The sequence below is a fragment of the Gossypium hirsutum genome, chromosome A03 (assembly GCF_007990345.1).
Source record: "Gossypium hirsutum isolate 1008001.06 chromosome A03, Gossypium_hirsutum_v2.1, whole genome shotgun sequence".
Classification (NCBI taxonomy): Eukaryota; Viridiplantae; Streptophyta; class Magnoliopsida; order Malvales; family Malvaceae; genus Gossypium; species Gossypium hirsutum.
The window spans coordinates 28,374,644-28,401,218 of NC_053426.1; the positions used below are offsets into that span (position 1 = coordinate 28,374,644).

General features: G+C 32.2%; 1 non-coding gene across 1 annotated transcript; it reads right to left on the bottom strand.

The window, feature by feature from the left end:
- Nucleotides 1–8,619: 8,619 nt before the first annotated feature.
- LOC121226552 (small nucleolar RNA R71) lies at nucleotides 8,620–8,726 on the bottom strand. Its single transcript, XR_005924321.1, has one exon. It is a non-coding gene; the product is annotated as a small nucleolar RNA R71 (small nucleolar RNA).
- Nucleotides 8,727–26,575: the final 17,849 nt, after the last annotated feature.

The window sequence follows — 26,575 nt, forward strand, 5'->3', positions numbered from 1 at the left end:
GGATTTGAACACAGAACCAAAAGGTAAGCTAACACATTACCACTAAACCAACAGACACATTCTATCATTAGTTGATCGAAAATAATATATAAACTCTAAGTTCAAAGATAGGGTTTGGGATAAAATAAAAAATTCAAAGAAAATGCCTCAAACCTAGAACCTCACACACACACAAGCACAACACTTATCCACTGAACCAAATTAACTCACTTGACAAAATTTTCACAACCTTAATTCAAAATAAAGACATGACCACTCTTGGTTTCAATAACCCGATTTTTGGGATGTGACAGAACTGCTAATAATTAACTTCTTGAATGTATTTAATTCACATGATTGTATTTATTATGTATCTATATAACTCAAACCGATGGTAATATGATTGAATATTTAGTCATTTGGATTACCACTAGATTTGTTAGTTCTGTAACTCAGTGAACTAGGTAGATTTACTTTAGGAATTTTCAAATAATCGAAAGATTAATCTTAAGTTGCATGTGAGATAGGGTTGATACAAATTTAATATCTGCTCACCATGTTTAGTTTAGGAACCCCATTGTCATGACGAGGTTAAGTCAATATGTTACTTTGCGACAAGGAAGTCCTTCATGTCGTGACGTCAACTCAAAGTTTTGTAACTTCTATAAATTAGTCCTCACTCGATCTTAGGTTAACTTTAGAGCATTCGTACACTTGTACAAGACCCGGGAAAGGTTTTATAACATATCTATTTCTTGTAATGCTATTGTTTGCATGTTTAATTTTTCGGATTAAATGTTAAATGATTGTAGTTTCTTCGACAACGATTATAACATTTTGTAGTTAGAACCCATTGATCGGGTCGGGTGAGGGGTGTTATAGATTTAGTCGAGTTGTACCTCTAAATGAGAGTGAAATGGTATATTAGTGGTAATCCTTAGTTAGGATGAAAGCAAAAGGGTATTTCTAGGTAAGGGTAGTAACAATTCAATCGGGTTAGGATTTTAGCTTAATTATTAATTAGTTAATTAATTGATATGTGTATTATTTAATTGGAAAATAGGGATTCATTTCGTAGTTAGTAAATTAGAATTATTTATTTCAATTTAATATTGGACTCACACTACAAATTCGTAACTCAATTAGATTAGCATTTGTTTTTGAATAATTATTTTAGTAACAACGTTCACCAATTTTGGCAATCCCTTTGGTACGATCCTCGGAATAATTTTTTATTTCGTTGTAAATAAAACTATATTACAATTTGACTTCTTTCCTTGCAGTAAACCGTATTTATTTATCTTTAATTTGCATTATTTTTGCAGCCTTAGGACACGCATGTAACATCCCAAAATTGGGTCTAGTTGAAACAGTGGTTTCGGGACCAAAAATCCGATATCAAAATATTTATTTTATGATTATTATGAGGCCTACAATATGAAAGTAAGCATTTTTTTAAAGTTTCATGAAGAAATTCTTAGTGTAAGGTGTCCAATTGGAAATCAGGGACCAAATTGAATAAATTGCAAAACATGGATTCTAGAAGCAATTTGCATGAAATTGCTTTAGATTATTAATTAGAAGGTCTTAAAGAGTAATTTTCCCAATTTCTAAGTTTTTGGACAAAAATGGGCATGCATGGAAAATTTTGGAAGTTTAGTTAGGAAGGGCATTTTGGTCTTTTGGCAATAAAATCAATAAAAAGGGAAAATGAAGGAAAAAATCAACCATTCTTCTCCCTCTTGCTATTGAAATTTCAAAGGACACCATAGCTAGGGTTTCTTCACTTTCCAAGCTCAATAGTAAGTGACTCCTAGCCCCGTTTTTAATGTTCTTTGTATTTTTGATACCCGTGTAACATGTTCTCTCCATTTCTACCCATATTTTAAGCTAGGGTTCATGTATGCAAAATGAACCATGTGTGACATGTTTGTTCTTTGATGATTTATGGGGGAATATGAAAGTTAGATGTGTGTTAAACATCTTTTTCTAAGTGATTTTCATGAAAAACCCCTAAAAGGACCTTTTTGCAAAAGGTACAAAATATGTGGTAAAAATGTGAAATAAAGGAAAATATGGGCTAGTATGAGTTTATAATACATTTGGCTAGGCTTGAGTAACCAAAGGATTGCATGTATTTCATTCTACGAGTCTAGGGACTAAGTTGTAAAATTTTGAAATGTTAAGGGCAAAATGGTTGTTTTGCCTGGGGTGAATTTTAGGTCTGAAATAAATAACATGAAGTATTAATAATTTATTTTTACTATAGACCCCGAAAAATTGTTTTCGAAGATCGATCATGGAAAATGGAAGGTTTCAAAATAACTGAAATACGAAACCTAAGCAATTACTAGGTAAGTTCGTGTAACTCGAATGTAAACTGTCTTTAAAATATATTAAACATGTATGTACATGTATGAATTATAATAGTAATATTTATTGTATGACAACTCATGAAATATTAATGTTATGCTAGAATGTCCCAGTTGAATAAAAGGGGATGTTTGATGGATTACTAGAAAACGAAATAGTGGTATAAAGGATCTAGCCTGGACGGGTGATCCTATAGTGATCTAGCATCCTGAAGAATATGTGTGCTTTGACAGATTTAGCCCGGACAAGTAATCCGAATAGGATCTGAATTTAGACTAGACTGGTAATTCAGACCTGAACTCGTAGGAGTATATGTCATTGTAAGGGATTTAGCCTGGACTGGTAATCCCACCATAAAAGCAGGGTTCACGGAGTGCGTATTTAAAGGATCACTTGCATGAGTTGATGGTAAACCAGATATCCATCGAGATTCCAAGAAATTCAACGGGATTAAAATGTTAAATGGGAATAGATATGTGTGAATTGATGAGCTCATCTATGAAAGATGTTACATTGTACTGGTATGAGACTAACTTGATGGTTGAGTACATGTAATAGGAAATTTTACTATGTTGTATGATTGCATGTTAAATACCCGGTAAGTTTACTTTCCTGTTATTCGGACTTACTAAGCATGTTAATGCTTACCCCCTCTACTTTTCCTGTTTTACAGAGTTCGTGGACTCGTGGAGATTGGAAGACGATTGGAGCATTTTCAACACTATCAACTTGTTTTTCTTTGGTATATAGATACTTTATTTTGTTTAAATGACATGTATATGTTTTGGTTATTTTGTAATATGTGTCATTGGTTGGCCTATGTAAGGGTTATTTTGTAATATGTGTCATTGGTTATTTTGATGTAGGCTATGACCTACTGATTGTGCTTGTTTGTGGTTAAATGTTCTGGTGATGATTAAATGTGGTATATTATAAATAGACATATGAAATGCGGCCAAATCACTTGGGATGGTTAGGTCATACTTGGCAATGAGTTATAACAATGAGCCAAGTCTAAAAGTGTTCTTGAATGAGATGTAAATCCCAAATACAAAAAGGATAAATTAGCATGTACATAACCGATGAGATGAGGTTAACATGCAATAAACCATTTATTGCAGTACTTGGGCATATTTAGGCCATGTTAATCTTCATTAAGGTTCACTAATATGAGTAGTTATTGAGGGTGACCATTGGCTTAGATTTGTAGCCTCCAAAAATGTCCACACGGATAGACACACTAGTATGTGTCTAGGCCGTGTGTGACATACGGTCAGCCCCATGGGCGTGTGGTATGGTCGTGTGTCCTTTGCACCTAAAATTTTTAGGTCAGAATGCATGGTAGTAAACACACGGGTAGAGACACGGTCGTGTGTCTCAACCGAGTAGAGGACACAGCCTAGCACACGGGCGTGTGTCCTGGCCGTGTGACCCTAAATGCATGATGACATCATAAACAGAATGCTCGAGTTTTTAGGCATGGGCGACAACACGGGCGTGTCTAGGCAGTGTGAAGTACACGGCTAGAGACACGGGCGTGTGCTCGGCCATATGAAAACACTTGTAGGTTCGAAATGAGAAATAAATTCAATTAATTCCACATGGGTAAGGGACACGGGCGTGTCCCAAAGCACACAGGCATATGAGGCTTAGCCTAGAAAATTTTCCAAAAACTTTCTGAAGTTCTCGGTTTAGTCTCGGACTATTCTTAATGTATGTTGTGGGCCTCGTAGGTCCATAATAGGGATATTATAAATATGATTGCCTGGTTTTAATTTGGAATGAAATTTTATAGCCCGAAAATTTTTCGGAAATGTCATGTTCGTGCACAGTAATGCCTTGTACCTTGTCCCGGTCTCGAGTATGGGTAAGGGGTGTTACAACGCACACTAGGTGCAATCAAATGGGCCTAAAGCCTTTAAAAGACATAAAAAAATTATGATGGTAACCTTACCAAGTTGACTCGAGGTTCCAAGATCTAGGTTAAAAAGAAAAATTAAGTCATATTACACTTTTAGTAGCACTTGGAAATTATTATTTCTTATCTATTCTTATAGTGAAAAACAAAAGTGCTAAGTATAGAGAAATAAGGATGCTCTTAATGATTCTCATGGCTTGGTTTTCAATAAGAAAAATACTCTTAATAAGAGGTCACCTATATGAATGAGAAATATGGTTAGTTCTTTGAGAATTTCTAAAAGGCTAAATTCACTAAAGCATTCATGAAACTAGGACTTATTCAGGGCCAAAATGAATGCAATTGTGAGAACAATAGAATTTCAAAATAGAATCTATGTTAGTATTATTGTCTAGGTTTACATTAAAATATGAATAGTTCAAGATATCATGTTCACTAATTAGCCGAAAAATCTGAAGGTACTTCATTAAGGAAGGTACAAAGCCAAAAGCTGCCTCTCCTAATGTAGTATTCTTCTAATACAATTTTCTCTCTATGATATTTTAGTCTTTGTACTGGTAAACAAATTTTCTTTCATGTGGGGATTGTTGGAAATTGATTTTATAAAAACTTGTCCAATGAAAACTTTTTTTAAGACAAAAATTTAAACGTGAATAAAATTGTAGGTTAATAAATTTTGTACTTTATTTGTGAATATTAAACAAACACTTATCAAGTAGGTGTTTATGAACATAAAAATTAACATTAACGTTTTTTTAAAAGTAAGAGATTTAATCATTATTTATTTGTTTTGTAAGTTTAATGATTATTTTTAAACGAAAAATAAAAGGAATTAAGTGAAATAATTATTCCATACGCTTTTTGACAATTAAAGTTTTATTTAAAAGCCAAAATGAACTTAAATTTTAATTTATAGGATTTGTGGGTACTCACCTTTATTGGTGACATTGTGAGCATATGGCTCTAGGTAGGCTGATTTGTTTGAAGTACATAAGGGAGTGTTAAGCATGGGTCTCCACTCAATGGGTTATTTGAGGCGCTATAAGGGAGCGCGTGGTTCGGCCCGCTCAACTCAGTGGATTGTATTTGATATTTGTGGGAGTTTAGAGATCTGTATATCCAATGTATGATCATCCAATTAAGCCATGAGAAATGAATGTCAATATATTTATGTGTGATTTTTGCTATATCAATGGATAATTGAAAGCCATGAACAATTGATTTTTTGTATGGAAAATGCTTATAGAAATTAAATTGACATGTTTAATATTTTTGGCTGACAATTTGTGAATGATTGGTTATGAACTAAATATAAATTGGATGTTAATTTACTTGTCATTTTTATTAACATTAACTAAGCTTTTAAAGTTCACACTCTCACATTCGTGAAGATAATCATCGGGATTGAAAAGATGAAGATTTGAGCAAGAGAGTTCCAAGAGATCTAGGCTTGGTAGAGACTTCATTACGCATTTTAGAGACTGCAGTCGGGCATTGTGGAACTCCCGGCAATTAGTTTGATTTTGGTTGTAAATGGACATTGGACATTTATTTTGGATGGTTTTATATTAAATTTGAGGAATGTTTGAGTTTAATTATTGAATGATTTATGGTGTATTGTTGCTTGATAACACGGTGATTGATAACATAGTGTGTGAAGTATGAAATTTATACTAACGATTGTTTAATTGAAGCTTCCATGGAGTGGTTTACTAGTTTTTAAGGTCACCACCTCTTTGATTTATTCGATGTTTGTTATGCATGAAATTGATTGTCTAATTCTATTTAATTAAGACTTAATTAATGTCCATAAATTCAATTGAAGGTGTTGTAAACTGAAAAAATATATAGAATTTTTCCTATGTAATTTATCACCTTTTAAATTAAATTCATTGTTAAAACTAAGTAATTGTTTAATAAATTAATGAAATATGTGAAAATATGAAATCAGGACATGGAAATTATTAAAATGTGATTTTATGCTTTATTATATAGTTTTCATGCATAAAATGACTTATTTTAGATTTATTTGAACATATAATATTTTTAAGACATAAAATGGGCCATGCATGATTAAATTAAGCAATAAAATATAAAGTTATATTTAATAATTCATTTTAAAATATTTCATTAATAATTTGGGTTTTAATTAATTATTTAAATTGGATAAATTTTGTTCTTTGGTCCTTTAATTTATCTATTTATTTTGAACAGGTCTGATAGCGTTGTTGGATTACAAAAGAACTGTCCAAATTGAAGACCAAGTCAATCCAAATTCAACTACACATGGCCGTCCACATAAACAACTTTTTGGTTTAACTATACAAGGCCCTTGCAATGTTGAAGAAATTAAAGATTTGCCCGAAGATTTACATTTGATCGAGTCCCAGTACTGAATTGTTATGGCATTTAAATTGCTTAAAAATAAAGCAAAATTCAACTCAAATCCACCAAGCATGACTGGCCACTCATTGGAAAAGCTTGAAGAGACTAAATCTCTTTATTTTTAGAAAACTACCCTCCTCTCTTAACCTATAAATAAGACCTCATTTGATCCCTCATCATTCATCACTCATCCATCATCATTCTCTCTTCTCTCTCAATTCTCTTTAGCATTTTCCATTTCCCACGCCTAGTATCATCTCTTCATAGAGATTTTAGAAATTAAGCCTCTTAAAGAGCCTTTGGTCAGCCACCTTGGAGAGCCATCAGTAAAGGAGCAAAGTGATGGAGCGAATGAGCCTCATCGGTCAGAGTCTTGGGTGACAGCCACTCTGATATAAGTTTAATATTTCTTTTCTTTAATTTAATCTAAAAATGTTTGCTATGTGTTCTTGTTCTTGTTTACAATAATGTTAGCTTAATTTTATTTAAGCTAGGATGATTGCTTTGATTAAATAATATTTATTTGATTCATGCTTATAATGTTTGTACCTCAATCGATCATTTTTTCAATTAAAATCAAGTTTGTATTTTGGTCATACGTGATTGAAATGCGCCTGAATTAGCTGAGCGATCCTAACCAAACAACGGCTAGTGGACGCATAATTGAAATGTGCATGCTCAATTTAGATCCTAACCCGATTAAATTGCAGGTTGCATAACAACTCTAACCAAGCTCTATTATCTGCATAGTTTTTAGATTTATGTGATTAAACTGTTTCAAACCTAACACGTCCCTGTTACCACACACGATTGCTAAGAAACCCTTAGTAAATAAGGATCAGTAAAATGCGTATTTACTAAGTAAAGGATTTCGAAATGACCTAATGTGGTTTCCAAACTCATGAAAGATCGAGTTGCCATGGAATGGTTTTTCCGAATGTTATTAAGCTTGTTTATAATAAATTGAGTGTAATTAAAGTAATTGTCCTAGTTTATTTATGTTATAATTGTTGCAAATTCTGTTTAATTTTGCTAAAATCTATTTCATTCATATAGTTTGCATACTTAGGATAATTCGCATTAGGGATCATTGCATTTAGTTTAATATATTCAATTTTCACTTCTCAACATATTGTGTTTTTATTTACCAAGTTGTTAGTATAATTTTACAATTAAGTGATTAAACACAAATACAATCCCCGTGGAGATGATAACTCGATACTTACTTATTACTTGATAACGACTGTGTATTTTTTACAAACCTACGCCTTATAAGTTTTTGGGGCCGTTGCTAGGGATTGTTAACTGTTGCCATAGTCATTTTTTTGTGAAATTATTTACTTCCAATTTGGTTTATTTCTAACATTACTAACTTATTGTTTTTAATTTTATGATTTTCTTTTCAGGTGTTTATGAGCATAGAACGAATTATCAATTTACTCTCTGTAGACCTTGAAATTCAGCGAAGTTTCAGACAAAGAAAACATGAATGAAAAGCTCTAAGACAAGTCGAGATGGACCTTGGAAATCAAAATCAAGACCAAGGTAGTGAAGCTGATCGTGTACAAAACCCCATCCTCATTGCCGATGATAGGGATTAATGCATCAGACAATATGCTGTGCCACTTTTCAATGAGATAAATCTAGGAATTAGAAGGCTAGATATTAAGGCAACCCATTTTGAATTGAAACCAGTGATGTTTCAAATGCTCAAAATGGTGGTCTAATTCAGTGGTATGCCGACGAAAGATCCACATCTCCACCTTCGATTATTTATGGAGGTGAGTGATTCATTCAAGATAGTTAGTGCGACTGAAGATGCACTGAGGTTGAAGTTGTTTCCGTTCTCATTGCAAGATTGAGCACAGGCATGGCTCAATTCATTGCCACCAAGTTCCATATCTACATGGCAATAATTAATAGAGACATTTTTGGTTAAGTATTTCCTGCCTAGCAAAAATGCTAAGTTGAGGAACGAGATCACAACTTTCCAAAAATTGGATGACGAGTCTTTGTATGAGGCTTGGGAGCAATTCAAGGAGTTACTTCATAAGTGTCCTTATCATGGGATTCCTCATTGTATCCAGTTGGAGACATTCTATAATGGTCTCAATGCAAATACAAGATTAATGGTAGATGCTTCTGCAAATGGTGCAACTCTGTCTAAGTCTTATTATGAGGCTTATGAGATCATTGAGAGAATCGCAAGTAATAACTATCAATGGCCAACAAATCGAACAGCTTCAGGAAGACGTGTAGCCAGCGTTCATGAAGTTGATGCCCTTACTTCTTTATCAGCTCAAGTATCGTCTATTTCCTCTTTGTTAAAACAGTTTACCTCTAATAGTGCTAATAATTTTGCAGCTCAGCCACAAAGCCCGTTTAAAATAGTTTCTTGTATGTACTGTGAGGAAGGTCATTATTTTCCCCCTTGTGCAGAAACTTTTCCAAATTCTCAAGAAAAAGATACCATGTCTCGTAAAAGAACCAGATCTTCAAAGATTACTCCTGAAAACCTGATTTTGATCGATGAAGAAGTGAAAGAAAGGTTTGATTCAATCTTCAAGCACCAACCTATGATGCAAAAAAAGGTTTTAACTTGAAGAGTCATGATTTCATGATTGTTCCTATACCGATTAGAAAGAAAATCACTGCTCTCAAGTGGGAACAATTTTATGATGCTCGTTCACTTCCTGATGATGAACTAGTTCAAGAATTCTATGCTAGTTTAACTATGCAACATGCTACTGAGGTCATTGTTCAAAAGAAAAAGGTACATCTTACTTCTAAGTCCACCAATGATTTGTTTAACTTACCTGATGTTGAAGAAGATGAGTACTTCCCTATGATGAACAATATCAATTGGGATTTTCTTCAACAAGTGCTTAATGTTATGACAAATCCAAGATCCCAATGGATTATAAGAAAGTATGGGATCCATTCTTGCTGATGGGAATACTTAAAACCAGTAGCAAATGTATGGTTGCCTATCTCACATAGTTCCACCATCTCGATGGAATTGATGCTCTTGTTATTTGCAATATTGACAGAAAAGTCCATTAATGTTGAGAAAATTATTCTCAAGGAGATTCATGATTGTGCTAAAAAGAAGACAAAAATTGTTTATGTCCAATCATTAATCACTTCACTTTGCTTAAGGGCTCATGTTAAAACACAAGCAAATCTAAAGGGGCAATATGTTCAAGGGTACATTACAAATTATGATCTTGAAAGGTTAGTAGAGAAGGTGCATGAACTCAATCAAGGCGAGCAAGAAGAGCCAACTAAGTCAGATACCAAGGAGTCAACAAAGGAAATTGAAACTGAAACTAACTCAGTTACATACACTGAAGAAAAAGAATCTGACAAGGAACTGAACAGTTCTAAACCAGTTGAAGGATCTGTAACCCCTGAACCAGAGGTTGAGCTAGAAAAAGAAACAAACAAGCTAAGTGTTAAACCTGAGTCTACAACTCCAATGCCGTCTTCCGCAAGTACTTCAAAGAAATTAGATTTGTCAATTATGATGGAATGTGCAAGTTCATACACAATCAACAATAAACTTACTAGAAATATGCAAAAATTAGAGATGATTCAATTCGAAATTCTTTTAAGAATATCACTAATACTTTTGTTCTTGAGTTTCCAGATGCTATCTTTAAGAAATGGATGGAAGATACTGACTATGCAAGCAGAGATGGAGCTAAAGAAGACAAGGGGAATGAGTCAGAAAAATAAAAGTGTGGATTCTTGTCTTATTATTTATTTAATCATTTTTAGGTCTTTAGGAATTTATTTCTTTTGTAATTAGGATTTAATTTCTACAGAACAAAGCATAAAAAGCATGAGCAAACTTAACACTTCTTTAGAAAGAGACTAAGTAATGTGGTAATGGGAATGAACATGTCTAGGATTGGGTTATTAGTAAAAACTTGGTATTTAAGCAATCTTAATGACTCACCTCTCTTTTTTTACAACCTACCTGGTGTTCAGTTTTCATTTATTACACTTTGTTCTTGCAATGAGGACATTGGTTCTTTTTAAAGGGGGATAAGGAAAATAAATTGCTCAAATTTTTAAAAATTTTCAAGTATGTTTCAATCATTTCTTTCATAAGTATGTTTTAATAAATGAATGTTTAGAAACATTTTTTGTTAATGAGATAGTTTGTATGCAAGTATGAATGATAATTTTATCTGAATGAAAGTATGTTATCATGAAGGATGGAATGCTTGTATGATTTTAGCCTTAGTAATGTTTGCCATGAGAACTTAGTCTTTTTTGAGATTAGACATGTATGAAGGTTTATATCTTTAGAATTGACTAAGTAACTTTCTTGAGGCGAAATCCTAGAGGTCATAAAAATCTAAAATGATATAGGCACTATTTCTTTGGATCATTTGAGCCTCTTCAAGCAAACCCTATGATATTAGACCCTTGAAACTATAATTTTGAGATTAAAGGCCTGTTTATTGCAATGAACCTACATTATAAGCCACATTACCATCATTTTAAGTTATCCTAATTTTGTGCACCCTTCTCAACTAAAGTTGTCTTGGTAATCAACATTTGAGGAAATTTTCAAAAATATGTATGTGCTCATGCTTAAAATATATATATAAACTGATGAAGGAAGAGCGAAGAAAAGTTTTCTCAGTCTCCAAAAAGAAAAACTTATGAGCTTGAGTTCAAAATAAGTTTTGGGGTGTTCCAAAGGTTCACTTAAAGAAAAGGCTATATTTCAAGAGATCCAAGACAAAGTTAAAGGTTAAGATTTTGAAACCAAAATATTTCATCTCTTAAAATCCCTACCTTTAATTGAGCCCATTACAGCCTTATAAAAGACCTATTGATTTGATGATTATGTCACCTACATTAGTGGAGAGGAAGTACTAAGTTCAACATATGAAGAACATAAATAAGCCTTATAATTGTTTGCTTGATTGATAAGGAATTATGTTGAATGAAGAATGTTATCTGTGGTTGTGATGTACATACAACTATTATTCATGTTGACATATTTTGAAACTTAGTACAAAACTGTAAAAATGCTTGCATATAAATTACTTGTAAATAAAGAAGATCTCTGAACATGAAGTTATTAATGCATGATTATGGGACAAAGATTGGTGCTGCTTACATAGTTAGCAATTTTGCCTTAGCAAGACCTTTTGTTGTGCATAAACATTACTTGGGATGAGCAATGATTTAAGTTTGAGGGTTGTAAACTGAAAAAATATATAGGATTTTTTCTATGTAATTTATCACCTTTTTACTTAAATTTGTTGTTAAAACTAAATAATTGTTTTAAAATTAATGAAAAATGTGAAAATATGAAATTAGGACATGGAAATTATTAAAATGTGATTTTATGCTTTATTATATAGTTTTCATGCATAAAATGGTTTATTTTAGATTTATTTGAACATATTATATTTTTAAGACATAAAATGGGTAATGCATGATTAAATTAAATAATAAAATATAAAGTTTTATTTAATAATTAATTTTAAAATATTCCATTAATAATTTGGGTTTTAATTAATTATTTAAATTGGATAAATTTTGTTCTTTGATCCTTTAATTTATCTATTTATTTTGGACAAGTCTGATAGCTTTGTTGGATGACAAAAATACCGTCCAAATTGAAGACCAAGTCAACCCAAATTCGGCTACACATGGCTGTCAACATAAACCATTTTTTGGTTTAATTACACAAGGTCCTTGCAATGTTGAAGAAATTAAATATTTGCCCAAAGATTTACATTTGATCGAGTCTCAGTCCTGAGTTGTTATGGCATTTAAATTGCTTAAAAATCAAGAAAAATTCAACTCAAATCCACCAAGCATGGCCGACCACTCATTGGACAAGCTTGAAGAGACTAAACCTCACTATTTTTAGCAAACTACCCTCCTCTCTTCACTATAAATAAGACCTCATTTGCTCCCTCATCATTCATCCCTCATCCATCATCATTCTCTCTTCTCTCTTAATTCTCTTTAGCATTTTCCATTTCTCATGCCTAGCATCATCTCTTCATAGAGATTTTAGCAATTAAGCCTCTTAAAGAGCCCTTGACCGGCCACCTTGGACAGCCATCAGTAAAGGAGCAAAGCGAAGGAGCGAAGAATCCTCGTCGGTCAGAGTCATGGGTGACAGCCACTCATTGGGTTTAATCTTTCTTTTGTTTAATTTAATCTAAAAATGCTTGCTATGTGTTCTTTGTTCTTGTTTACAACAATGTTAGCTTAATTTTATTTAAGCTAGGATGACTGCTTTGATTAAATAATATTTATTTGATTCATGTTTATAATGTTTGTTCCTCATTCGATCATGTTTTTAATTAAAATCAAGTCTGTATTTCGTTCATATGTGATTGAAATGCACCTGAATTAGCTGAGCGATCCTAACCAGATGACGGCTAGTGGACGCATAATTGAAATTTGCATGCTCAATTTAGATCCTAACCCGATTAAATTGCAGGTTGCATAACAACTCTAACCAAGCTCTGTTATTTGCATAGTTTTTATATTTGTGTGCTTAAACTATTTCAAACCTAACACGTCCCTGTTACCTCACATGAATGCTAAGAAACCCTTAGTAAATAAAGATCAGTAAAATGTGTATTTACTAAGTAAAGGATTTTGAAAGGACCTAATGTGGTTTCCAAATTCATGAAAGATCGAGTTGCCATGGAATGTTTTTCCTAATGTTATTAAGCATGTTGATAATAAATTGAGTTTAATTAAAGTAATTGTCCTAGTTTAATTATGTTGTAATTGTTCCAAAATGTGTTTAATTTTGCTAAAATATATTTCATTCTTATTGTTCGCATACTTAGGATAATTTACATTAAGGATCATTGCATTTAGTTTAATATATTCAATTTTAGTCATCACTTCTCAACCATATTGTGTTTTTATTTCTCAAGTTGTTAGTATAATTTTACAATTAAGTGATTAAACATAAATACAATCCCTGTGGAGATGATAACTCGATGCTTATTACTTGATAACGACTGTGTACACTTGCACAAACCTACGTGTTACAGGTGTATGTATACATACGTTAATTAATCATTGTTAAATTAGGTTTAATTGGTCATTAAAATATACAAAATCGAGTTTTAAAATGAGTTTTTCTAAAAAATAGGTACTGTGGTTTTCACACGGGCTTGTGGGTAAGTGACACGGGCATGTGAAAACTGGAGTTATCACACATGGATGTGTGGGATTTCCATACTGGCGTGAGGGATTTCTACACGGGCGTGTGTGATCTGCAAAAAAATTTTCATGACACGAACACGGACAGTTAATGGCACACGGTTTGGTGGGCACAGCCATGTGGGTTTTGGGGGTTTGAATTTTTTTCTTTTTAAATTGGTATTTAATTTGTTTAAGTTACGATTTAATCTTGAAAAATGATTAGTCTAATTAGAGCCCTAGATGATAAGGAAACTTCATAAAAATTTAGGATTACTCTCGCAATGGGTAAATTTTGATAGAAACACACTTAATTTGTAAATAGAAACAGGTCCTAATAGTTCGTATTTATTACAATTTAACCCTTAATAGTAAAAATTGAATTAGACATAGCAAATGAACTCAATTTAAGCTAAAGTTTAGGCTTGCATAATTTTGACTAAAAAAAGGTTGGTAAACATTTAGATCTAAAATCGAGTTAGTTTTACCATAGGTGGTAAAATGACAAAGATGCTACTCCAACGTCGTGATGTGACATACTGTTTGGCAACGTCACGATGTGGAGAAAGTTTTGTCTCATCAGTATCATACTTTTAAAACTCTACAATTTGATCTTTACTCTATCCCAAGTTGACTTGAAAGCTTTTGCAAGCTCGATTGAGACTCGAATTTGATGATATATCATATTATGCATAGATCTTTGACAAAAAATTAGTGTTTAAGAGAATTTTGTACTATATAATGTATGTGATTGCTTTGGTAATAGTAGTAGCATCCCATAGCTCGAGTCTGAGGTCAAGCCAGGCGAGGGGTGTTACATTTAGTGGTGTCAAAGTTATGGTGTAGTCTATTCTAGAACTGAATATAGTGTGTGTTGAGTCTAGAAATACATGCCACAATAACATGTGATAGCGCAATGCAATATGATCCCATCTAACTCTATTTTCTTATAAATATGTTTTATTGGCCGAGTTTAATCGTGTAGTCTCAAATAAGGTAAATTATAGTGTACCTATTTCCAATTAGTGAGCTAGTCATAGTGTGCTCGTTATTTAAGGACTAGAAAGTGAAATTCGAGATGTTTTCTTTCAAAAATATTTAACTAATGGTACTTAGAGTTTGTGCGAGCTAATTTCGTGGCTTCGCCACCTCCACCCCTAATTGTGCTTTCCATGACACCCCTTTATCCTTAAAAATTTGATAAATGTTTACAAACCTCCAATTGATAAGATTCATTTGGAGCTAAACAATTTAGGGGCAAAACTAATGATGGTCCGATTAGAGTTGAATATTGGATGGAAAATACTTAGCGAGTTCTTGATGAAATGGTTTGTTTTTCTGAAGATAGTTTGAAATGTGTCTTATCACTTTTGAAAGATGAAGCTTTTCAGTGGTGAACAAATTTGGCAGAAGTTGTTCCTAAAGATCAAATAAATTGGGATTTCTTTCGATTAGAATTCAAAAAGGATTTTATTAACCGACTGTACCTAGAAAAGAAAAAAAGAGAATTTCTAGAGTTGAAATAAAGAAACATGTCTGTAGCAGAGTATGAATAGAAATTTATCAGACTTAGTAAATAGAGTGTGACTAGATCATTTTTTACTCCACTAAAGAAGTCAAGAGATGTTCACAGTCATTTCACTTTTCAATTAGAGATTTCGGGAAAAGATAAACTGAAATCAAGTAACTTGAGATCACAAAGTACACCAGTAGCCAGCGTTGGCCGTGTTCGTAACATGGATAGGTCAGTTTGTATTCATTGTGGAAAAACTCATTAAGGTGAGTGGCAATTGAAAGTGGGGATTGTATTTGGTGTGGTTCCAAAGAACATTGGAAATGAGATTTTTTGAGTTGGACGGATCGAAGCAAGAAATAGAGTGTGAAGTATGTAACCATACTTCAAAAAAGTAGACGACTGGGAAATAGTGGTAACACGGGAACCAACTAAGTTGGGACTAAAGATATGGCTATCAGATCTGAAGTTCGAGAGCTTACCAAAGTTTATGCTATTCGAGCTCGTGAGGAGACCACTACTCTTTATGTTAAAACTAGTACATTTTCTCATTTCCATGTTACAGCTTATGCTTTGATTTATTCTGGATTAACGCATTCATACATATGCACTGCTTTAAAAATTGAAAGGGATATACCAATAGAGTTGACTAAATATGATGTTAGAGTAACGAACCCATTAGATTTGTATGTCTTTGTTAATGATATATGTAAAAACATTGTCTACTAAGAATTCAAGGTTGTAGATTTCCTGCCAATCTGTTATTATTATCGTTTGATGAACTTGATGTTATTCTCGAAAAGGATTGGTTGACAACATATGTTCTAGTAGTAAATTGTAAATAGAAGTGAATTGTACTATGATATCAGAAAGCTGAACTAATTAATGTGGATGTTGACAAATTTGATTGTTCCACCAATACCATATTAGTGTTATCTACTTGAAACCTGATCAGTAAAGGTAGTGGAATGTATCTAGCTTGCATTTTAAATACCTGAATACATGGATCAAAGATAAAATAAGTTTCGACGATTAATAAATTCACTAATATGTTCTCAAAAGAAATTTCAAGGTTGTCACTTGAAACAAAAGTTGAATTTGTTATTGAGTTAGAACCGAAGGAATTTAAAAAATTGAAAGCATACTTGTAATAATTATTAGAAGGGGATTTATTCAATGAAGTGTTCCATCTTGGAGTGCGTCTATGTTATTAGTGAAAAAGAAAGACGAAACTATGAGATTTCGTATTGATTACAGATAGTTGAACGAAATTACTATAAATGACAGATATTCGTTGCCCCATACTAAAGACGTCTTGATTTACTTGAGGAATGAGATTAAACTTAATTAACATTTGAGAATTGTGTTATCGACCTTACGAAGAAAGCAGTTGTATGTGATGTTCATTAAAAGTGAATTTTCACTTCATTAAAAGTGAATTTTGACTTCTAGAAGTGGGATTTTTGGGGTATGTAATATCAGCTAAAAGTATTCATATTAATCTAGGCAAAGGATCATTAGATGTGATTTGGAAACCTTCAAAGAATGTATAGAGGTATACAATTTTCTAAGACTGGCTGGAAATTACAGATAGTTTGTTAAAGGCTTCTTGATGACCACACTATCGATAACAAAGATATTATAGAAAAATGTCAGTTTTGCTGAGACAGAAAGGAATCAACAAAGTTTCAATAAATTGAAGGATATATTAACAAAAGCTTCAATGTTGACTCAATCTAAATCCAAGAAGGAATTTACTGTTTTTAGTGATACATCACTAGAAGGAATTTATTGTTTTTAGTGATACGTCACTTAACGGTCTAGGTTGTGTATTGATATAGTAAGGAAAGGTGTTGGCTTATGCTTCTCAACAATTTAAGCTACATGAATGGAATTTCCCTACACATGATCTAGAAGTATCTACTATTATGAATTCTCATTTACTATGGAATGTAATAATTCTATTTCAGAGAACTTAAAAACTAAATCAGTATTTCTACAGGGAATTCAAGAATTTCAAAAAAGATTATTTGGAGTTACTAGTTAAACGACAACTTGTTAGAAATGATCAGTCTTCCGAATATAATGTTATTGATAACAAAAAATTATGTTTTTGAAACTTTTGTGTACCAAAAGATTCAAACCTAAAACAAGATAATTTATGCGAGGCTCACATTAGTACCTATTTGTTTCATCTAGATAGTAGTAAAGTGTATAGTTATATGAAATAGTTGTTTTCCTAGTTGGAACGAAGAAAATACGCAAGTGTACACAACTGCAACAAGTAATAAAGTGACAAGTAAATGTTGAGTTATCGTACTCACAGGGACTGTGAAAAGAATTATTTATGAATGCAATTAAAAACACTTTGGTGAAGAAAAATATTTTGATTTGAGGAGGTGATTAAAAACTAAGATTTTAACTAAGTAAAATAAATAAAAAGAAAACTAAAGTTTCAATGCACAATTTCAAAAGATGATTTTAATCAAGATGACATAATTATGTTAGATTAATTACATTTATTAACTTAGAATTACTAAACTCATGTTCATGTTGTTACGAATTTAATTCACGGCAACTCGGTAATTTGCTAACTTATGAACATACCCACATATCAAAATTCATTTATCTCTTAACTATATCTCTATCTCAATTCAACTGATTAAACAAATTTTAATAAGCAAATGTGTTAATGCAAATACATATTTATGAAATTAAAATAATCTCTTGTACATATCTCTATGCCAATTCAAACAATTAATTCAATCTCATAAGCACAAAAAAGATTACGTGAGATAACAATGTATTCCTACCTTGAAACAATTTAATCACAATAATCTTGAAAGTTATGCAAGGATAATGTATCGTTAGATACCGTTGCTAATTTAACCCTTACCTAAATTAGATGATTAAACATGCATGGATTAAGTATCGTGTCAATTAATTACAATTTCAATCCATTTAAATAATTAATTCATTAGTTACCTTACAATTGTAATGCAAGAATAACTTAGTCATGGTTTTACTTAATCAAACATCTTACCAAGGCCTATAACAACACAAACACAATTTTAATAAATTAAGTGGACAAAATGCAATCAACCTAACACAAATCAAATTTAAGCCATATTAATTAAATTAAACATATCAACATCACAAATATTCATAGGCATGTTCATAACAACAACAATAAAATTAAAAGGATAAGGAACATGAATCAAATTCGGTGTTTCTCTGAAGCTTGACTAGTTTGCTCTGCTCCTCCTTCTATGCTTGTCTTTCTTGAACCACGACTTCCACGAACACTTGAATGATACTCCTAGTGGTGGTTGAAAGGCTCTTTCTCAAGAGGTGAAATCGATAAGGGAATGGGGGAAAAATGAAGAACAGGGAAAGGGTTTTGAAAGGAGAGTATGGGAGAGAAGCGAAAGGATGAGAAGGTTTGAGATGTGTTTCAAATGAGCAGCTAAAGGGTGTGTAACAGCCCATTTTCAGTGAGATCAGAATAGTGGTTTTGGGACCACAAATCTGAATCAAAAATTTTTATGGTTGGTATAATGATAGGAAGGTCACATGAAAATTTTGATACGAAAATTTTATCGATTGTGTGTTCAACTAGGGAAATGACTAAATTGCATATAGTGCAGAGTTGCATTCTAGTAGTTATAGGTATAAAATATCTATGGAATTCAAAACTTAAGGTCCTTATATTGTAATTAAACCATTGAAGAGTAATTAGTAGATATTTTAATGACTCATCCATGGAAAAATTAGAAAAGGCTAAGGACTAAATTGGAAAGATGAAAATTTATTAAATGATAACTTAATTAAATGAAAAGGAAAACAATTTCATATCATCTTCCCCAAATATTTCTATGAAAACCCTAGGAGAGAGGAAGAAGACTTTTCAAGCTTAATAAGGTATGAAATCAAGTTCCGTTTTTAGTAATTTCTATATTTTTAAAATCGGATCTCTCTATTTAGGGGATTTATTTGAAAAGTTATCAAGGTATGAAATTTGGGTCATGGATGAATATGCTGAAAATTAGAAATTTATGGTAGAAAATTGAAAGTTATTCATAGATAAACAACTTTTACAAAGTAATTTTTGATGAAAACTTGATTTAGGGACTAAAATAAAAAAGTGGTAAAACCCATGGAAAATTCAGAAATTTGTGAAATGTATATGCTGTAAGTGTAATATATAACATTTAGCTAGGCTTGGAAAGACGGTTAAATTTCATGAATTTCATTTTTCGAGCCTAGGGATGAAATTAGAATTTTGGAGGAAGATAGGGGCGAAATGGTAATTTTTCTTAGGATGTAATAGAATGCAAATGTAAATGAAATGTGATAGATTAATAGTTAAATTTATCCATATAGATTTAGAAAGACCAACAACGGAACTAGATCAAGGAAAGTAAAAGGTTTCGGATTAGTTGACTTTCAAATACGAACCATTTTCAAGGTAAGTTTGTGTAACTTAAATATGCATGTTAATATGCTTGAATAGAATTGTATGATTTTGTTGATATGTGAGATGATATATACATAACAAAATAGTCCTAAGTTGTGTAATATGGATAAATTATCATGTTCTGATTGAATGTTGAATTTCGATGGGTTAAGAATAATAGTGCATATGTTGCAGATAGAATTTAGCCTAGACAGGTAATTCTAATGTAAGCCTTCTTGAGTTTAGGTTATAAATTGGATTTAGCCCGGACGGGTAATCCATCTTAAGCTCTCTAGAGCATATGCTACGGATAGGATTTATCCTGGACTAGTAATCCTACTGCAAAATGTACAGCAGAAGAGTGTGCCTTTTATTATGTACCCTAATAGGTACTTTCGCACATGTGTATATTTGTAACAATCCGATTTAGACTCTAGACAGAACAGTAGTTTTGGAACCACGAATATGAGTCAGAAAAATATTTTAATATTACATTCCATGCTTAAAGTATGTGAATTGATATGTGTAAAATTTCTGTACGAAAATTTTATCGTTTGAGTGCCGATTTGTGAAAAAGGACTTAATCTCGTAAAATGCAAAAGTGACTAGCTAATTGTTAAAGTGCGATATTGCTATGGCTTTTATTATGTGGGGCCTTATGTGGTAATTTAGGCATTGAACATAAGCGTGGATGATTATGGACATTGATTATAAAGTTTTCATATTAATTTATAAAGGTTAAAAAGGTAAATTATGAATAATATGTATTATAATAAAAAATTAAATTAAAGTGGTCATGCATTTGTTCATTATTTTGATCAAAATTAGCAAAGAATAAGAAAGAAAAGAAGCAAGCTGGGTTCAGCCATCGCTATCTTTGATTAAGGTATGTTAGTTGATTGGTTTTTGATAATTTTTATGTTTTTGATATCGTTGCTTCATGTTTTATCAAGCCCATACCTCAATTTCAGAATTTGATGATGATTTTGAGTTATGCCATTATTGACTTTATGAGTTATGAATTGTTAATGATGAAATATGGAAGCTTGATGATAGATAAATATGTTTTATATTTGATTTTTTGATGAATTTGAGTAATTTGGGCTAAATTGTGAATTTTGTTAATTGTGGGGTCAAAATGTGAAATAAATGAAAGAAATGGGTTGCTAGGGACCTTAGTGAAATTTGGCCAAGCATGGGTGTGGTCAAATTTTGAATATTTTTGTGTTTTGTGAAATAGGGAATAAATTGAGAAAAATGTGAAATGTCAGGGGAAAAAGTGTAATTAGCCCATTTATCTGTTTTTAGATGAATTTGATTGAATATATGTTTAAATAAGTTGAATTTGTATTGAATTAGATCAAGAAATGAGGAAATCGGGTTTGGATTAAGGAAAGTCAAAAATTATCAAATAGTCATTCCAGTACGTTCGTGTTAGTACGAGGTAAGTTCATAAGTAAATAACTGTTGTTAAATTGAAATGTATGTACATTATATGTGCTGAATTGAGTTGTAAAGAAATATATATATGTGATGCCGAATTGAATCGAGCTTTGGAGAATTTGTTCCGATCATGGATTGTTCGAATAGGTGAAATTGAGAATGTTCTGATATTGTGACAACGTCTGAAAAGCCTGGTATGAATCATAGGAATAGTTAGGATACATATGTCATGACATAGGATTCTGATATGTGTTATCGTGTAAGACCACGTCTGGGACGTTGGCATCGATTTCTGATTTACGTGTAAGACCATGTTTGGGACATTGGCATCGTATATTATTTCCTGTAAGACCTTGTCTGGGACAGTGGCATCGATATTTGATTACATGTAAGACCACGTCTGGGACGTTGGCATCGATTTGAATTGTACGAGCTTATATGCGATCCGAGTATCCTTATTGATTCCGAACGGTTCAACGGGCATTCCAAGAAATGAATAACCATGTGATATTGTATCCGATTCAGGTACGTGTGATTTGTTATGAAATTCAGAAACGAAAGGTGAGTATGTATCATAGAACCATATGTGAAATATATGACAACGAATGATATGAATGTATATAAATGAATGATGTGTTATATATATTCGTTATGTGAAATTGTGGTTCTATGTTTCCGACATGACATTTATGAAATATGAAACATGGCTTTGATGTATGATTTCTTGGTTTGGAAACTTGAATAGATACTGAAACTAAAATGGTTGAGTTGGCTATATGGTTCATATATGTAAATTTGGTTTATGTGAATGAGGGAATTATGGATGCTCGAGTTTGGAAGTGTTTATAAAGAAGTTGATATAATTTTATGCATGATTTGTAATAAATGACTATGATTTGGTTGGGGATGTAATGAATATGTGCAAGTTTGATTTATTTGATTGAGATTTGTTAAATTCAGATTAATGATATTAGTTTATAAATATCATTGAAATGATTTATTTACTTATGGCTTACTAAACATTTATAGCTTACTCTGTGTGTTTTTCCTATGTCTATAAAGTTTGAGGGACTTGCTCGGGTTGGAAGTCGTAGGAGACGTCATCACACTATCCTGTTATCGCTTCGGTAAATAAAAGCTTTGAGTTTTGGTAATGTGGCATGTATAGGCTAGTTTTGATATGGTTCATTTTGTTTTGCGTATATATATTGCTATGTGAAAATAGCTTAATCATGATGTTAATACTGTGTATATTTGGTTATGTATTGAGCTCATTTTGGGAAGTAGGATTCATGGATCATATGTATGGTGTAATTGGTTATGTGATTTAGATTGAGCATTGAGGTGAAATATTGAATGTATTTTCAACTTATGGTTCATATTCCTATAGGTAAAATGATGAGTATAACATTGATGATGCATTAGTTATTTGAATATGGTTTGAAAAGGCAAATAACGTGATATGTTTAGATATATATATATGTATATGACCAAGTGAAATGATCATTTTGGTACATTCATGGTTGGGAATTTGGTAATGTTTAGCATGTGATTTTAATATGCTTTGATATAGAGAATGAACATGAAATTGTTTGAAGATATTATGGATTGATTGATACATGTTTGAAGTTGAATTTGGCTGAAAATGTTGCATATATGATGCTTGATTTTGTAATTGTAGGGAGGACCCAAATGGGTGGCATATTGGCCTTGTAAATGGCCTATTTTTGCCCACACGGGCTCGTGTCTCTACCGTGTTGCTCAAGGGCCATTTCAAAATGAGCCTGGTAGACCACACGGTCGCGCATACACGGGCGTGTGCCAGGTAGTGCAGCCAAGTCAGTTTCGACCATGGGCTAGACACATGGGCGTGTTTTGTGGCCGTGTGGATAAGTCAGTATGTATGCCCTATTTTGCCACGGCCTTGACACACGGGCGTGTCTAATGCCGTGTGAGGCTGACGGTCTACTCACACGAGTGTGTGACTTTTGCAACTTAGAAAAATTGTTAAGTTTCAAAAAAAATTGTATGTATTTGGTTTAATCCCGACCTATTCGTAATGCATGTCTATGGTTTCATAGACCTAAGAAAGGGACCTACTGTTGATGTTTTACTATGATATGACGATGCATGACTTTTGATTGTGAAATGATTGCGAAATGTTCCGTTATGTCCGGTAATGCCTCTTAACCCTAGTCTGACGATGGATACGGGTTAAGGGTGTTATGATTTGGTTGGTATCAGAGCTATGATTTAGTCGGTTCTAGGACTAACATAGCTAATGTGAGTTTAGCCATACATGCCACATTTAACCTGCAATAGTGTCATATATCCCAACTCTGACGAAAATTGTTTTGATGAGACAGATAAGTTTTCCAACCGAGCTAATTCTGATAGTACAGAACGTGTACTCAAATGTTTGAATGTAAATGTGTTGATTATGAGTTGAAACTCATAAAGGTATGGATCAAAGAGTATGATATATTGTTATTCATAAATGTTATAATTATATGAACATATGGGTTATGATATTTGGATTATGATTATTATATGAAATACTTTGATCGTGAATTAGTGATTTGAGTTGGCATATGAACTATGTGTTAAGAAAAAAAGTGATTAAAAGAAAATGTTTATTAAATGTTTTGAGAATGTGAAATTATAAATGAACTGACTATTTGTGATAACATGTGTTAAGTACATGTACGAGAGAGTTAAATTTGAGGCTTTACTACCCTTACCCCCTTATTCGTAAAATGTTACAATGAAATCTGTAAGATTTGGATTGAATAAGCCTACGAGTGTGGAAATACAGAAGTCCGTGTTTGGAAGATTAATAATGTGGTCAGAAAAGTGAATGAACCAACAAATGAAGATAGTACTAAAGAAGATATTAAAAAGTTGTGAAGACTATTCAAATTATGTAAAGTCACTGTTAACGAAGAAGTTGAATTCGATGAAATAAAAGTATTAACTGTAAGTTCTTTTGAATTGATTTTTGTTATTGATGGGATAATATGGACTTAATGATGACAGAATTAGACAGTTGAGTAATGTTTGAATTATACTGATGGCTGAGTGTAGTGGTTATAGTTGGGTAGTTACTATGACTTCTTCTGGACATTCTATGCGTACATTTATCTACAGAAATATATGTGACTGTTTAATTTCAGAAGGAATCCTTATTGTATAAGAATATTAGCTAAACATACTAATAGATGAAAGTATCGTTGGTTTGTTTGAGTTATGTTCGACATTGCTATGTCTTTCTCTAGTATTTATTCCATTGTGTGGATATGAAAATTAATGGTAAAATCTTTATGATGCTAATACTTTGTTTCTACTGGCTATTGTTCTGTTGAAAATACGTGAAGATTATATTGCTTCTGTTACTGGGGATTCCAATATTTATGAGTGATATTGTTCTTCTGGATATTTTCTAGGATATCATCGGGGTTGATATCATTTTATATGGGTTGTAATTTTTTGATATTCTGTACAGTTTCAGATGTTGAAAATTTTGCTATTATGGTTTTCTTAAGATTTAATGTGATTATCTATAAGAGATATCTATGTGACGGGAATGGCTATATCTGCTATAATCATAATTTTTGTTTTGAAATTTGGGAAGTACTGTAGTATCGTTATTAGAGTTATAAAGGTTGTGCTTCTGCATTGGGTGTTATTCAAATCATATTTGATTTTATTCGGGTTCAAATGCTTTATAAACAGCCGGGATATTATCTATTATTACGGGTAAGACATTGGTCTTATTATGACATTATGATTTCTATTTGATCATTGTGGCATCTGTATAATGATATGTCTGGGTTATCCTTTCAACGAGAGGAAAAGATTTCTTCGAAAAGACCGATTCGGTAGTTTAATCTGATCTGAAAATATTTGACTGAAAAGTTAATTGGGTTATATAAACTTTGAACGCATATGTGTAAATTGAAGGATAGTCTGGAGGAAGAATTCATATTCTTGAAGACTTGATACAGAATTATATCTACCAGAATAATTCTATCTGAGAAATGTTGTGGTAAATTAAAGTTAGTTCGATTTTTGAAGTTTTTCATTTTGCACAGAGATATTGTCAACCAAAACATTAGTATTGGTTCAATCTAATTTGAAGAAAAAGTTTATTATCTTCAGTCATGCGTCAATGAACGGTTTGAAGTGTGTTCTAATAATAGAGTGTACAGAGATATCATGTGATTCCATGCGGTTAAAGCTGTATGAAAACAAAATTATGTGACATATTTGATGATTACAAGAGTAAAAAATGTCTGACGTTGCAGAGCGAGATCCGAACTTGGCACAGCAAAGCTAGCTCGAATTATCAAACAACTTTTGATTCTGTAAGTAAATATTATCCGAGGGAAATGATTATAGTTTCGAATAATCTGAATAAGAAACTTTTGGGTGCTTTATGAGTGATGAATACGTGATTGATCTTATCAGAGGTTGATTATATGTTAGCTGGATTAGAAGTTAAATTGATGCTTACCATGTGAATTCGTGAAACTTAAAAATGTGTTATCAAATTCTAGGTTAAAAAGGGGTTCAACATAAATTGATTTCTGATTCAAAACTTCAAATGTGGAATTGATGATTGCTTGTTGCTTTGAAATAGAGTGTGTATACCAGGAAGCTCTGAGATTGTATAACCATTATTGCAAATGGCTCACAGTGTTAGTTAGACTGTTCATACAGGAGTAATAAGATGCATGATAATCTGAGAAAGTGGTATTGATAAATGAGTATGAAACGTAATATTTCTGATCTCACATTAAATGTCTAAGCTATCAACAAGTTAAAGTTAATTATTAAGCGTCTTCAGGACTATTTCAGCATGTTTTGATATCTAAATAATGGTGAAATAGAATTTTGATAAATTTTGTATCGGGATTATCTCTTATCATTGGAAAAGATAAATGTTATCTGAATTATTGTTAACTGTCTGAATAAGTCTTTCTGAATTATGGTGAAATAGATTTCTCTTTTGATAAATCAGTTGAGTTATTCGTTTCAGAGACTTCCAGTTTGCACATGGTGCCAGTCATCATTGTTTCATATTAAAATCTAAAATTTATCTGGTAACTCTAGGAGAAACTATAATAAGCTATGAGTACGAGGTTGTTTTGAAAATTCTTGAGATATTTATTTGTCATTGTGTTTTAGAGTTTGAAAGAAACTAACAAAGACTATTGTTGTTTGATAAGCTATCATGTGAATATAAAAATGACATTGTATGAGGTATCATATGGTTGCAATTACTGAACTCTGTTGTTTTAGGACA